Genomic DNA, 16,053 nt, shown 5'->3' with positions numbered 1-16,053 from the left:
GGCAAAGAGGGCTGACAGGGTGGCTGGTGGTGGGGCCTGGACCACAGGCTGTGGGATCTTCTGCTCCGGCCCCCTCTGCTGCCCAAGCACCTGGGGGTCACCTGGGGACTCTGCCTCCTCTCCGCCTCCCTGGGTTCCAATCAGTGTGGGCCAGGGGGTGTCGATTGCACCGAGAACTGAGCCTGACATAGGTGTCCTTGTCCCAGATCATACCAGGAACAGGTGCTGTCCCAGGGGAAGGCCAGGCCTCGGCCAGGCTACAGGAGGTTGCGTGCTGGGTGGGAGGGCCAGGCAAACAGAAGGCAAAATCCCAGTGGATTCCTGGCCGTGACCCAGGCATCTCAAATGTGCCACCAGCCCCTGGTAAGGGGCCATCCCCAAGCCACGCAGGTGGTAGCAGGTAGACACCTTCAAAGCCCTGCCCCCAGCAGCATCTGCCCATCCTCACTAGGTCCTTCCGAGCCCAGGCCTGTCCAGCCTCGTGTGCCTGGGTGGGCTGTGCCCTCAGCACGGTAGGGTGATCTCAGCCCCTCAGCGCGCTATTCTGAATCGCTGTTCAGAATTCCCACCTGCACACAGCCTGCTCCGGGTCCGCAGGTCGGGAAGGCTGTTAAAGCCAGCCAGGGCTCCAGCTTTCAGGCTTCCTCTCTCAACGGGGCACCTGGAAGCCACACCCCTGTCTGGAAGCACCTTCTGGGCCAGCCTGAGCCCAGGGTTCATTACAGTTGCCACCTCAGTGACAAGAGTGTGAGCTCAGGAAGGGAGAGGAACAGGATCAGACAGGCCGGGGGCCAGCTCCCCCAGGCCCAGATCAAGGGCTCACCCAGCCCCCAGCCCCTTCTGCCATGGAGGGAGCAGGCAGAGCTCGTACAGCCACTGGTCCACAGGAAACACTTCTAGAAGCTGCTCAGGTGGACAAGGGGGCAAGAAGAAGCAGATGCAGGCCTAGAGAAGTCCCACCATGGGGGTGGGGACAGGGAAGGGGACCCCCCAATGAGCCCCTTCTCACCTCTGCCGGCCCACCAGGCACAACTCTTGCACCCCGACTCACCCAGAGCCTCCTGCTGGCTCCCTGGACCAGCCTGCCAAGAGCAGACAGTCCTCCCTGCCATCCCATGTTCCAAAGCCTGCCTGGTGGGGCCCCCCGAGGGGGAATGGCCCCAGAGGAGTGCCGAGCATAACCAGGAGTGCTGTCCCCTCCCTGGATGCCACATCGCACCCGGGCAGTCATGAAGCCTGTGTGGCGGCAAGGGGAGAAGCTGGAACCCACAGGGAGAATGACCCTGAGGATGGAGGCCACGGGCCAGACCAGGCCAGAGCCTTGGCCAGGCAGGGGCAGGAGGGAGCAAGACAGGTCGCCACCTCTGGAGGGCTTCTGGAGAGGGGGACACGCAGATGGCACCAGGAGCCCATCTGCTGTGGGGCAAGTGGCCTGAGACCTGGCCCCACGGAGCAGAACCCCCAGAGCACACCCCGGTTGCCAGGACACAGGCAGGGGTGAGCCAGGCCTCCTCCGGGCTCTGCACAGGGGGTCCAGCCCAGGCCGCCCGCCCAGAGCCAGCAGGGGAGGGGGTCCAGCCCCGAGAGGAGGGGTCCAGCCACAGATGCCCGCCGGGGCCCTTCTTCCCTACTAAGCCTGGGGAGGGGGTGTCTGGTCACCCTGTGGGGAACGGTCCCCGCATCCTGCAGGTCCTGTCTGCTCTGAGTCGTCAGGGGGACCAGGGAGCTGACCACTTCCACACCACAGCCGGCACACCCCGCCCCCGGGCACCCTTGCACCCCACCCTCCCTGGTGCCCACTCCCCCAGGAGGGTGAGCTAGACCTAGGTGAAGCGATGGGCACAGCGCCCTTCAGGATGGGACGGCGACCCACCCACAGAGAGGGAGCCTCAGAGTTTCAACGATGGCGACAGTCTAGAGACCCTAGGAAGTCCCACACGGCCCCAGTCTGGGTGGCCACACCCCACTCCAGGGCGCAGGGCCAGGGTACTGACAGGCACCCCACTGGAACCCAGATGGAGGCAGTGGGCAGAGGGGGAGCAGCTGCTAAGTCAGGGAATGTGAGGAGTGATGGATGCTGGCTGCCAGGAACTCGAGTGTGTGTGTGAGATCCAGCTCCACGTCCCAGCTGTGTGTGTGTGTGTGTGTGTGTGTGTGGTCAGCGAACATGAGGAGCAATGTATACTGGCCGCCAAGAACTCGAGTGTGTGTGCATCCGTGTGTCTGTGTTTGTATCATCCAGATCCAGGTCCAAGCTGTGTGTGTGTGTGTGTGAGAGAGAGATCCAGCTCCACGTCCAAGCTGCATGTGTGTATCATCCAGCTGTGGACAGGTCCCCAGAGGACAAGGCCCGCCACCTACAGCAGCCTCCTCCACAGGCCACGGGCACCCCCAGGAGGACTTACGCACCCAGCAGGGGCACACTGTGCTGCTCACAGGTCAGGCTGGCCTCAGCCAGCTCCACGACTCTCGACGGACATCTGCAAGGTCCCCATGAGCCCAGGGAGGCCACAGCCCGGGGAGCGGGGCTGAATGAGGGCCGGGGCCAGGGGACGGCTCCGGGACCCAGCACCAGCGGAGGCTCGGGAGCACCCAGCACCCGAGCTCAGGAGGGCAGGCATCATCATGCCTGATGGGCAGAGGATGCGGACAGAGGGTGAAGCCCGAGGCAGGTGGACAGCGGGGCGGGGCCGCTGCCCAGACTCTGCCTGTCCACCAGGCGGGTACCTGCAGGAGCTCTGCCAGCCACAGTGCCCGGGTGGCAGGAGAGGGAGGACAGTGCCCACATAGCCCTGGGCCCGAGGGCAGGCTTGAGGAAGGCAGCCCTGAGGAGGGCGAAGACGGCAGGGCAGCCGGCCCCTTGTTGGTCCTTGTGCCCAGGGCTCAGGGGCTGCAAGGCGGCTCTACTCAGGGGAACAGTCAGTGGGCCCAGGAGTGTGGGACCACGGGGTGCTCAAGCCTCTCCCCCGGGACCCTGTGGAGGCTGCACATCCTAGCTGAGGGGTGTCCCCGTGAGCCAGGGCCACGATCCCCGAGGACAGGCCCCCCAAGCTCAGCCTCAGCCTCTGCTTTTGCCCCGGGACGGAGACAGCCCGGATCTCCCGAGGCCACGGGCGTTAGGTTAGAGAAGAGCATGGTGGCCACGGACGGGGCCAGGAGATGTCGCCAAGGGCCCCAGTGCTGCCCAGAAGCAAGAGGCAACAGGAGGAGCCCTCACTGCCTGAGAAGCTGCGTGACACATTCAGAGCCACCAAGCATGTCACCGGAAGTCCCCACTCAGTCCCAGCCAGGTGGTGGAGGGGGCGGACACGTCCCCCACGAGCACAGCAGGAGCGCCTTCAGGGGACCAAAGGGACACTCGGCTGCCACCCCAGGCTGCCACCCCATTGAAGAAAAGGGGCTCGTCAGCCTGCGCCCCCTCAACGGGGGCCCCCTGGGAAGGAGGGCGTGCGGGCAGGGCTGACCACAGGGTGGGGACACCTCGGAGGTGGGAGAGCACGGGGCCCAGGCCTGAGTGTGCACTTGCACAGCCGTGGCGTGCACGGGCTGCCAGGGTGAGAAAGCTTCTGCACCCACGCCCAGGGCTGCACCAGCAGCTGGGACAGCCCTCCAGGCTGTGGACCCCTGGGCGGAGGGCAGAGGGCTCATGCCGTGGGTTCGGGGGGCCATGCTGGGCTCGGTCACATGGTCTCTGTTTCTCTGGTTTTCCGCGGGCTTTGTCTGCAACCATTTCGAGGTGAAAAGCCACTCTGCCTGTACAACACACGCCACCCTGCTTCCACAAAGGACACATTCTGGAGGGGCCCGGGCAGCCCGGGAGTCCCACACCCAGGCTCAGGGGCAGGGACACTCCTCGGAGCCTTGTCACGCACCACGAACGTGAAGAAACTAGGCCCACGCGGGAACCATTCTCTTCTTCATGGGGTGACCAGTGTGACCCATAAAAACACAGCAGAGGCGAGGGAGTGTCACCTCGAGATGAGTTATGAGAGAAACACTGTGGCTTCCATCTCGGGGCTCCTCTGTCTCTCTGAGATCGCTGGATCTGGGGAAGGCCTGACCCGAGCAGCCCGGTGGAGAGGCCTGGTGGGGAGGGACCATCACCTGCCGCAGCCCAGTGAGCCCTCCAGAAGTGGAGCCTGCCCCCCTCCCACCCTGACACCCCAGGCAGACCAGAGGGCTGTGGCCCCGGAGAAGCCTTGACCGCAGCCTGTGATGGACCCCAGGCCAGAAGCCCCAGCCAGGCCTTCTAGAATCCTGTCCTTCAGACACCTGGGAGATTAAGAGTGCTGGTTGTTTTAAGGGACTACACTACATCTGGGATAATTTGCTACACATGCTTGCATGCTAAGTCATTTGAGTCGTGTCTGACTCTTTGCAACCCCATGGATTGTAGCCTGCCAGGCTCCTCTGTCCATGGGATTCTCCAGGCAAGAGTACTAGAGTGGGTTGCCATTTCCTCCTCCAGGCGATCTTCCCACCGTACGTCTCTTATGTCTCCTGTGTTGACAGGCAGGTTTTTTACCGCTAGCGTCACCTGGGTAGCCCCTTGTTACTCAGCAATGGGTAACTTATTCACGATGACTCTAAATGGAGATCACCCTAAATCAACTGGGAGCAAACAAACCGACAAGAAACCCCAAACCATTAGGAAGAGCCTGGAAAGTCTGATGACACAAACGCTAAGATCGTCTGCCTAGCCAAACACAAACCCCAAACCACAAAGTCAGGAGACAAGTGACAAAGTGGGGCAAAAAATAGTGCCAAGATGTGACTCAGGGCTCATATCAAAAAGGTATAGAGAACTTGAACGAGCCAATAAGAAGAGACCAGCGACCCAAGGAAAAGGGTGCAGGAGAGGGCCTTGGAAAATGCCAACCAAACTGCCCCGCCCCGGAATGATCCCACAGCCAGAATGTGCTCGGGGGCTGGGGTCCCAGAGCTGCGGGTTCTGGGCACATGGGGCAGCTGGACACTGCCATTGCTTTTGATCTGCCGCTCCAACTGGATGGCGGGCCATCCTGGAGCCACAGACAGGCCAGCCTTGGCAAAGACTGGCCAAAGCAGTCGGTGGTGGCGCTGGGCATTGAGCAGGTCTGGGCAGCATCACCCAGGAGCTGGGAGATCCTCTTGGTGAGGAACGTGTGGCAGGAAAGGCGGTGGCTTCCCACCAGCGAGAGAAGGCTGACCACACCTGCAGACCAGACAACTGTCAGGGCAATTCCTGGGCAGAGAACCCCCTTTCTTGTCTCCGGCCATGTGTGTTAAGTCGCTTCAGTCGTGTCCAACTCTTCACAACTCCATGAACTGTAACCCACCAGGATCCTCTGTCCATGGGATTCTCCAGGCAAGAATCCTGCAGCGGGTTGCCATGCCCTCCTCCACGGGTCTTCCCAACTCAAGAATTGAATCCCCATCTCCTTACGTCTCCCAGATCAGAAGGTGGGTTCTTTACCAGTAGCACCACCTGGGAAGCCCTTCGGGTCTCCACGCTCCCCCAAACCCACACTTGGTCTCAGGGCCAATGTTCCTTTCCCATCCCTGAGCTTGGCATGCACGCCTTTTTCCTCTGCCTCATCAGATAGTTCCTCCATCCCCACACCCAGACACTGGATCTGATCTCGCCCCACCCTCCTACGTGTCCAGATGTTATCAGCCCAAGAGAGGAGCTGTTGAGCAGCTCCACAAACCTGACACCTGATCCTGCCTGGGCTGTGGACAACCGCCTCCTTCAGCTTCAGGCAGGGAAGGGTGACGACTGCTCAACGGGAAGCCCCAGATCTCCTGAGAGCCACCAGCCTCCTGGCATTTCCCAGCCCCGCGGGGACCCTGCAGAGAGCCAGTCCGGGAGAAGAGCAGGGGGCACACACCTAGGAGTCTCAGGCCTCTAGAGCAGCGCTGCTCACTGTGGGGTTCGTGGACCAGCAGCGGTAGCAGCACCGGGAGCTTGTTGGAGTCTCAAATGCTCAAGCCCCACCCCAGATGGGAATCTAGGGCGGGGCCCTGCCAACCGGCTTTGAGTGAGCCCTCCAGGTGTTCTCACGTCCCTTCCAGCCTGAGAACCACCGTCGGGATGGACGGTTTCTGATCTCATCCACTCCTAGTGAAGCCATGGACTTTCTCTCCCTGCCGGGCTCACTCACCTTGACCTCCAGGGGAGAGGCGGGCAGCAGACACTGAGGGCTGCAATCATAGGCGGTCCTGGAGAACAGGAGAGCTTGGGCAAGATCCCCTCCCAGCGGGCCACACCTGTCGAGTGACGGGGGAAGACTGTGTTACTTCGGGCCCTCTCCACTCCAGAAACATGGCACTCCTGGCCGACTCCGCCTTTCTGGGCACTGGGATCAGCTCTGCCCACCTCTCCCTTGTTACTCCGTGCGGGGCGGGGGTTAGAGGGGAAGATCCGGGCTTCACAGAGAATCGTCCCAGTCACACTCACGGGCGGAGGAACACGATGGGCCGGGAAAGGGGTGGGGGCGGCTGGATGAGGCCAGATTCTAGACCCTGGGAGGGTGGAAGGCATCAGGAGCGCGGGGCAAGGCCGCCCCCAGAGGCCGGGACTGGAGGGCGCCCCCAATACACTGTCCCGAGACATCTCGAGGGCCAGATGCTCTCAGTACAGCAGGGGGAGTCCTGCCGGGAGCGGCGGGTGGGACCCCGACGGAATCCCCAAGGTCTCCAGGGCCCTGGGCTCCGGGGAGGCGTCTCTTCGCCCTCTCCCCAGGAGAGGGCGCACAACCCAGCGAATTGCGGGGCTCTGGCCTGCCCAGGACCCAGAGGGCGGGCTGCCGTGTACCGAAATGGAGGGCGGGGATGCGAAGCAGGGGGGCCGTTTCCGTGCTTCGAGCCCCGCCCTGAGCGTCCCCGCGGCCGTCCCCTCTCGCTCGCCTCCACAGCCCGCCCACCGGAACCCGCGGAGCACCGCATTCCTGCCCACCTCTTCCGGCTGGCGTCGCCAATGACATGCTCGACTCCTGAGAAGACCCGCCCCCAGCGCCGAGCAAGCCCGTCCCTCTTTGTGACGGGCATCTCTGTCACCCAGTCAGAGCAGGCCGATCGCGTGAGCTCCGCCCTCCCCTCACCCCTCGGACTTTTTTCTAGTCCGCAGGCAGGCGTGCTATGGGCTTCTGGACTTTCCCGCGAAGAGATCAACACTGTCCGTGCAGAGTCACGCACAGAATGATCCGATGTGTACACGCCAAGTCCTGCTGTGTGCCTTTGGTGTGAGCTTGTATTCTGAAGGAATTAAGATCACGGGAAGTTACAGGGAAATGCCCCTCCCGTTGTTGCCCCAGCATCAGCGTGTTGCATAGCCAGTGGGCCCTCACACCAGGAGATGGCATTGGTACCATTGGTTAGGACACCACACCTACTGCCAATGGCCTGGGTTCGATTCCTGGATGGGTCGATATGATGATGCATACCTCGCCACACACACACACACACACACACACAGACAGACACACAGACACACACACACAGACACACAGACACACACACACAGACACACAGACACACACAGACACACACACACACACAGACACACAGACACAGACACACACACACACACACACACACAGACACACAGACACACACAGACACACACACACACACACACACACACCACACGTCACTACATTAATGAAACCATGCAGTTTGAAACCCGGGACGGGCCTTTGATCAATCACACACTGCCCTTGAGATCCGTCCATCCAAATCGATAGTTGGTTTCAGCAGTCAGTTCTCCCTTTGTATTGCTAGCCTTCTTCTTTGGTGTGGGTCAGCCACGGTTGTTCAAGCCTTCACCCACTGAAGGACATGTTGCCCGTTTCCACTTTTAGGTTTCTAGAAAAAATCTGCTTTGAACATTTGTATCCAGGCTTTCCCGTGGTCAGAATTTTCCATTTCATTGGCATGAACGCCCGGCAGTGCAAGTGCTGCGTCCTAAGGAAGTGGACGATTAGCCTCGGAAGAAACTGCCAATTTGCATTCCACTGTGGCTGGAACATTTTACCTTACCACCCCGGATATTTTTAAAGCACATAACTGAAGATTTTTACAAAACATTGTTTTAGGCAAGACTGTTAACAATTGTTTCTCACCTCTACCTATATTCTTCTATGGGATCACCTACATAGTTCCCCACTCAGGTTAAAAAAAAAACACACCCTTATATTCAATGTGATTTTTACTAGCAATAATATATCTGCAAAAGTCTTCCTTGTCAGTACACAAAAGTCTAGCTCATGGCATCTCTGGCCAAAGGTATTGAAGAGAACACATGTACTATAGTTTACATAACAAACCCCCAACTGATGTAGTATTACCTTTTCTGTTTTTCTTGTTTGTTAGCACCTCTGAAGATTTGTAAATCTCCCTCAGGATATTACCTTTAAGTGGAACTACCAGGTCATTGATACTAAGCAGTTGCCTCCGCGAAAGACCCTGATCGGCATATAGCAGGGCTGTTAGCCCTGTGTTCCATACGTCGCAGAGACTTTCTTTCCGTCTCTCTCTCTCTAAAGAGCTCAGCTTTTTATTGAATGTGTTACTAAAGAGAGTGAAGTTGCTCAGTCGTGTCCGGTTTTTTGCGACTCCATGGACTGTAGCCTACCAGGATCCTCCATCCATGGGATTTTCCAGGCAAGAGTACTGGAGAGGGTTGCCATTTCCTTCTCCAGGGGATCTTCTCCAGGGATCGAACCCGGGTCTCCCACATTGTAGGCAGACGTTTTACCATCTGAGCCACCAGGGAAGTTACTACAGAGGTTTAGTCAAAAAGAGCAAAGCTCATGTCATCATCAGAGTCTTCAGATTCTTTTTTCTTTGTTCTACTTTCTTCTCCTCAGATGGGGCAGCAGTGGTGGAGCGGGCAGCACCAGCTGTCGGGACAGGTCCACCAGCCCCCACATGGCAGATGTAGCTGCCGATGCTGACGTTGGCCAAAGCCTTTACAAACAAGCCTGGCCCGAAACCGTCAACATTTACACCGGCTGCTTTACTGAGGGCACTGATCTTATCCTCTGTGACCATCACCTCACCAGGCAGAATGAGGGCCAAGTAGGTGCAGGGAAGCTCTGAGACAGAGGCCACGGTGTGGGCGCGTGCTCGGTGGGGCTGCTGGGCTCGGTACTAGTCGCCAGATGAAGTGAGGACCTCACCCCCAAACAGCCTTGGCTACTCGGAAGGACCGAGCACCTTAGGGGCCGTGGAAGAAAGGGATCTCTCTCCTTTTTAGGCTGCACATCATGGCATGCCAGATCTTAATTCCCAGACCAAGAATTGAACTGAGCCCGCCCCCTGCAGTGGAAGCATGGAGTCTTAACCACTGGACCACTGTGGGATTCCCCTGTCTCTTGTTTCAAAAGACGAGGCCGGCTGGTTTCGGCTGTCAAGTAGTTACACAGTTTTATGTGACCAAATTATTAAACTCTGGATTGATGATGTCTGCGTTGTGTATCTTGGGCACAAAGTTGTCCTGCCTCAAGTGAGGAGAATCATGTGACTCAGGGCAGAATTTCTGAGTTCCCACACCCAATGCTTCATGGACCCAGGCTGGCTGATTCTTGCTGTCCTGCTGGCTCCTCTACTTTGTGTGTGTGTGTGGGGGGGGCGTAGTTGGCCTATGATCCCAGGCTAGGGAGGCCAGGACTGGGGCCAGTGCCTCTCAGACACCCAGCCCCTGCCCTCCTGGGATGCCAGGTCAGTTGGGGAAAAGACGAGGAATCACCTACTGAGAAGAGTGCGTTATATTATTTAAACGCATAGGTGGCCCACAAGTGATCAAGCAAGATCCATGGGGAAAGCACAAATAAGAACCGAGAATCCACCTAAAACCAGTGCTCTCGAAAGGTCACCTGCACAGTGAGAAGAAAGGACAAGGCTGTAAAAGGGACTGGGTCCATCCCATCATGGGTCTGAGTGAGCAGAAGACCTGTCCCCATCATCTGCAAGCAGGGGCTTCCATCCCTCTGCCACAGACTGTGGGGCTTCAGCAAACCACTGGCTGAGGGAGGCTCCCCCCGCCCCGGCACCGTGGTTGTACTGCCGGGCTCCTGGCAGAGCGAATGCTCCCAGAAGGGACGGCTCACCCCTGGCTTCCCACTCAGGACTCCCCGAGGACCAGCTGAAGACCCGTCTGCGATTTCACGTTGAAGACACTACCCATTCTCATGGAACGCTGGGCAGATCCCTCAAAAAGAGGAGTGGCCCTATTACGTCCCCAGGGCGTCACTGTCAGAGGCCAGATGATATAATTTTTGGTAAGGGCTGGGAGTGTCTGCTACATGCCTGGACTCATCCATTCCAGCCTCGCAGGGGCTCTAGGAAGTCAGTAGCGTGTCACCCCCTTCTCCAGGTGAGCAGATGAGGACACAAAGGCTTGTGGAGCTTGTTCTGAATCTCTAACTAGAAGGAGGGAGGAGTGGATAAGGACACTGGCCTCTAAGCCTGACCTCCTTTTGCAGGTTGTGAAGTGAAGTGAAAGTCTCTCAGTCGTGTCCGACTCTTTGTGACTCCATGGACTATACAGTCCATGGAATTCTCCGGGCCAGAATACTGGAGTGGGTAGTTCTTCCCTTCTCCCGGGGATCTTCCCAACCCAGGGGTCGAACCCAGGTTTCCCGCATTGTGGGCGGATTCTTTACCAGCTGAGCCACCAGGGAAGCCCAAGAATACTGGAATGGGTAGCCTATCCCTTCTCCAGCGGATCTTCCTGACCCGGATTCTTTACCAACTGAGCTCTCAGGGAAGCCCTTTCGCAGGCTACGCTCTCCATTTGGCTCCCAAGGAGGTTCCTGGGGCATCGTATTGCACATCGGCTTGTCTTGAAAGCATCAGAGGTGAGTCCCAGTGAATATCCCTGGGCCTTGGACTGGTCTATAAAGGGAGGAGGTGGGAATGAGAAACACCTGTACTCTTGTGCCTAATCAGGGGGGACTTTGAAACAGACCGACAGTACCTTTGAATTCTCATGAGATCAGAGAGCGGTTCTCATGGATATTTACCAGTTGTCTGCATTCCTTTGATAGAAGGCTATTGCAACTCCCCAAATCTTCACTAGCCTCCGAGACACACCAAAGGAGACACACACGGTGGGAGGTGGGAGGAACGTTCAAGAGGGAAGGGGACATATGTATACCTATGGCTGATCCTTGATGATGTATGACAAAACCAATGCAGTATTGTAAAGCAATTATCCTCCAATTAAAAATAAACTTTAAAAAGTAGATATACAAGAAGGAATCAAAAAGATAAGACGAATTCTAAAAGTATAGGCAGATTTTAAAACGAAAAAAGAACTTTAGACGTTAGAAACAAAACCACATTTGAAATAAAAATCTGAGCTGATGAATCAAACCACAGGTAGATGACTCAGAAGATGACAAGGCAGTGACCTTGAGGAGAGATGGGCCGGTCTTCTTGGCCCCTCATCCTGGCTTCCGGGCTTCTGATGACGTCAACCCCTTCCCTTCTTGCCCTGGGTCTGGGGCAGCAGCTGCTTCCTGTCCTCGCTGTGTGCCTTCAGCCCTCAGAGCCATCCCTGAGTGACCACCTGGGTTCAAGTCTCCCATGACCTGCGGGGGTCTCAGCAGTCACCATGCTGCCCCCTGCGCTCGACTGGGGTGAAGGGCCAAGCGCAGCAAGTGCCCAAGGAGCCAGAGCAGCTGCTACCCCGAACTGTCATGGAGGGAACACCGGAGACCAAGGCTGGGCTGTGCGGTGACTGCAGTGTCTCTGGGAGGAAACTGACAAGGACACCTGCCTTACCTCTCAGCTCAGGTCACAGGATGACAGCCACAGCTCATCCATGGCAGCCTGCAAATTCCCCTGTGCCTGCAGCGCTGATGGGGCTGGAAATCAAACACAGCATTTGACCATGTCAGTTGCAGAATCCCCAGGGCGCTTGAATTCCCAGCCTCTCTGCATTTCCTAGGTGAAAGGCAGGGGCACTGCGTGGACGAGTGGGGCCTTGAAACCGAGACTTGGGATATCTGGTTGCCCTCAGTGGAAGCTGACAATCGGCAAGCCCCCAGTCCCCCAGAACCTCCCTTGCTGACGGAAGTGGCTTGCCCGGCCGTGTCTGGGAGGCTGGTGTTCTCTCCTTTGAGGACTGTGCCTGGTGCCAATGCCTTGCAAGGGGTCACCAATTGTCCTTCAGACCCTCTGCCACCACTTCCTGTTGCCACAAGACATATAATTGGGGTCTGATTACTGCATGATTGAGGGGACAGACACAAACTCTGACCCTTCAGGAAATAGCTCATACATCAATAAATATTTTCCAGATTTCACTGCTATCTACCAGCTTAACTTTATTTGGATATTTGTGGTAGGAGCTTGTCAGGTAGTTCATCTCAGTAGGTAAGCTGGGCCACTCGATGAAGTGGATTAACTGATAGAGGTCTACTTACTAGAGGGTTCTGATTGAAAGCATCAGTATTAGGAAATGCAGCTACTGTGCAGTCTAGCACGCACTTCACATGGGTGGCTAACTGATACTTGGACCTACTGCTGACCTGCATTTCATAGGTGTTGATGCCAGAAGAGCCTTGACAGGAGGTGGAGGAAAGAATACAAAGGCTTCAGTACAGTTCAGTTCAGTCGCCCAGTCGTGTCCGATTCTTTGCGACCCCATGGACTGCAGCACGCCATGCTTCCCTGTCCATCATCAACACCAAGAACTTGCTCAAGCTCATGTCCATCGAATCGGTGATGCCAAACCATCTCATCCTCTGTCGTCCCCTTCTTCTCCCGCCTTCAATCTTTCCCAGCATCAGGGTCTTTTCTAATGAGTCAGTTCTTTGCATCAGGTGGCCAAAGTACTAGAGCTTCATCTTCAGCATCTGTCCTTCTAATGAATATTCAGGATTGATCTCCTTTAGGATGGACTGGTTTGATCTCTTTTCAGTCCAAGGGATTCTCAAGAGCCTTCTCCAACACCACAGTTCAAAAACATCAATTCTTCAATGCTCAGCCTTCTTCATGGGTCCAATTCTCACATCCATACATGACTACTGCAAAAACCATAGCTTTGACTAGATGGACCTTTGTTGGCAAAGTAATGTCTCTGCTTTATAATATGCTGTCTAGGTTTGTTATAGGTTTTCTTCCAAGGTGCAATCATCTTTGAATTTCATGGCTGCAGTCACAATCTGTAGTGATTTCTGAACCCTCCAAAATAAATTCTGTCACTGTTTCCATTGTTTCCCCATCTATTTGCCATAAAGTCTTGGGACCCGATGCCACGATTGTTGCCGTGCCACGATCGTTGCCGTTTGAATGTTGAGTTTTAACCAGTTTTTTCACTTTCATCTAGAGGTTTTTCAGTTCCTCTTCGCTTTCTGCCATAAGGGTGGTGTCATCTGCGTATCTGAAGTTACTGATATTTCTCCCGGCAATCTTGATTCCAGTTTCTGCTTCAACCAGTCCGGCATTTCGCATGATGTACTCATAATAGAAATTAAATAATCAGGGTGACAATATACAGCCTCGATGCTGAATACTGACAATACACTCCTTTTCCAATTTGGAACCAGTCCCTTGTTCCATGTCTGGTTCTAACTGTTGCTTCTTGACCTGCATACATATTTCTCATGAGGCAGGTAATGTGGTCTGGTATCCCCATCTCTTTGAAAATTTTCCACAATTTGTTGTGATCCACACAGTCAAAGGCTTTAGTGTAGGCAATAAAGCAAAAGTAGATGTTCGTCTGGAATTCTCTTGCTTTTTCAATGATCCAGTGGATGTTAGCAATTTGATCTCTGGTTCCTCTACCTTTTCTAAATCCAGCTTAAACATCTGGAAGTTTTCAGTTCACATGTTGTTGAAGCTTAGCTTGGAGAATTTTGAGCATTACTTTGCTAGTGTGTGAGATGAATGAAATTGTGCAGTAGGTGGAACATTCTTTGGCATTGCTTTTCTTAGGGATTGGAATTAAAACTGACCTTTTGCAGTGCTGCGGCCACTGCTGAGTTTTCCACATTTGCTGGCATATTGAATGCAGCACTTTCACAACATCATCTTTTAGGATTTGGAATTCCATCACCTCCACTAGCTTTGTTCATAGTGATGCTTCCTAAGGCCCCCTTGACTTCGCACTCCAGGATATCTGGCTCTAGGTGAGTGACTGCATCATCATGCTTATCTGGGTCATTAAGACCTTTTTTGTATAGTTCTTCTGTGTATTCATACCACCTCTTCTTAATATCTTCTGCTTCTGTTAGGTCCATACTGCCTTTGTCCTTTATTTTGCCGACCTTCGAATGAAATGGTCCCTTGGTATCTCTAATTTTCTTGAAGAGATCTCTAGTCTTTCCCATTCTATTGCTTTCCTCTGTTTCCTTGCAGTGATACTGAGGAAGGCTTTCTTACCTCTCCTTGCTATTGTTTCGAACTCTGCATTCAGATAAGTTTATGTTTCCTTTTCTCCTTTGCCTTTCACTTCTCTTCTTTTCACAGCTATTTGTAAGGCCTCCTCAGACACACATTTTGCCTTTGTGCATTTCTTTTTCTTGGGGATGGTGTCAATCACTGCCTACTGTACAATATCATGAACCTCCATCCATAGTTCTTCAGGCACTCTGTCTATCAGATCTAATCCCTTGAATCGATTTGTCACTTGCACTGTATAATTGTAATGGATTTGATTTAGGTCATACCTGAATGGTCTAGTGGTTTTCCCTACTTTCTTCAATTTAAGTCTGAATTTGGCAATATGGTGTTCATGATCTGAGCCACAGTCAGCTCCAGTCTTGTTTCTGCTGACTGTATAGAGCTTCTCTATCTTTGGCTGCAAAGGATATAATAAATCTGATTTCGGTATTGACATCTGTTGATATCCATGGGTAGAGTCGTCTCTGGTGTTGTTGCTATGACCAGTGTTCTCTTGGCAAAACTCTGTTAGCCTTTACCCTGCTTCATTTTGTACATATCCAAAAGCTTAGGGAGAGAGAAATCAGCTCTTTTCTGTGAGGCACTGACACAGCCATTGGAGTAGGAACATTAGTATCCTTGAAAAGCTTTGAAAGACCACAGTGTCTCTAGGGAAGAAATAGTTGGGCACCCTGCTCCAGATGGTCAATATTGAAATCAGATCGAGTATATATTTTTTCCAAGAGAACGCACTGGTCATAGCAAACACCCTCTTCCAAAAACACAAGAGACAATTCTACACACGGATACCATTAGATCGTCAAAACAGAAATCAGATTGATTATATTCTTTGCAGCTGAAGATGGAGAAGCTCTATATAGTCAGCAGAAACAAGACCAGAGCTGACTGTGGCTCAGATCACAAACAACTCATTGCAAAATTCAGACTTAAATTAAAGAAAGTAGTGAAAACCACTAGACCATTCAGGTATGACCAAAATCAAATCCTACGATTATACAGTGGAAGTGACAAACAGATTCGAGGGATTATATCTGATAGACAGACTGCCTGAAGAACTATGGACGGAGGTTCGGGACATTGTCCAGGAGGTGGTGATCAAGACCATCCCCAAGAAAAAGAAATGCACAGATGAAAATGGTTTTCTGAGGAGGCCTTACAAATAGCTGAGAAAAGAAGAGAAGCAAAAGGCAAAGAAGAAAAGGAAAGATAAACCTATCTGAATGCAGAGTTCCAAAGAACAGCAAGGAGAGATAAGAAAGCCTTCCTCAGTGATCAATGCAAAGAAATGGAGGAAAACAATAGGACAGGAAAGACTAGGGATCTCTTCAAGAAAATTAGAGACACCAAGGGAACATTTCATGCAAAGGTGGGCACAATAAAGGACAGAGGCTGTATGGACCTAACAGAAGCAAAACACGTTAAGAAGTGGTGGCAAGAATACACAGAAGAACTATACAAAACAGGTCTTGATGACTCATATAAGCACGATGATGCAATCACTCACCTAGAGCCAGACATCCTGGAATGCAAAGTGAAGTGGGCCTTAGGAAGCATCACTATGAACAAAGCTAGTGGAGGTGATGGAATTCCAGCTAAGCTATTTCAAGACCTAAAAGATGATGCTGTGTAAGTGGTGCATTAAATATATCAGCAAATGTG

The 16,053-nt window shown here is 54.0% G+C and overlaps 2 pseudogenes; both read right to left on the bottom strand.

The window, feature by feature from the left end:
• Window positions 1-59: 59 nt before the first annotated feature.
• On the bottom strand, window positions 60-6,595 carry LOC148773536 (uncharacterized; annotated as a pseudogene).
• A 1,023-nt stretch (window positions 6,596-7,618) lies between these two features.
• Window positions 7,619-10,805, bottom strand: LOC148773535 (large ribosomal subunit protein P1 pseudogene; annotated as a pseudogene).
• Window positions 10,806-16,053: the final 5,248 nt, after the last annotated feature.

This window comes from Moschus berezovskii, chromosome X, assembly GCF_049115385.1.
Source record: "Moschus berezovskii isolate FMDL1 chromosome X, NW_MosBer_1.0, whole genome shotgun sequence".
NCBI classification, from domain to species: domain Eukaryota; kingdom Metazoa; phylum Chordata; class Mammalia; order Artiodactyla; family Moschidae; genus Moschus; species Moschus berezovskii.
Note: the sequence above shows the minus strand (reverse complement) of the source record. Positions and strands in the feature narration are given on the sequence as shown.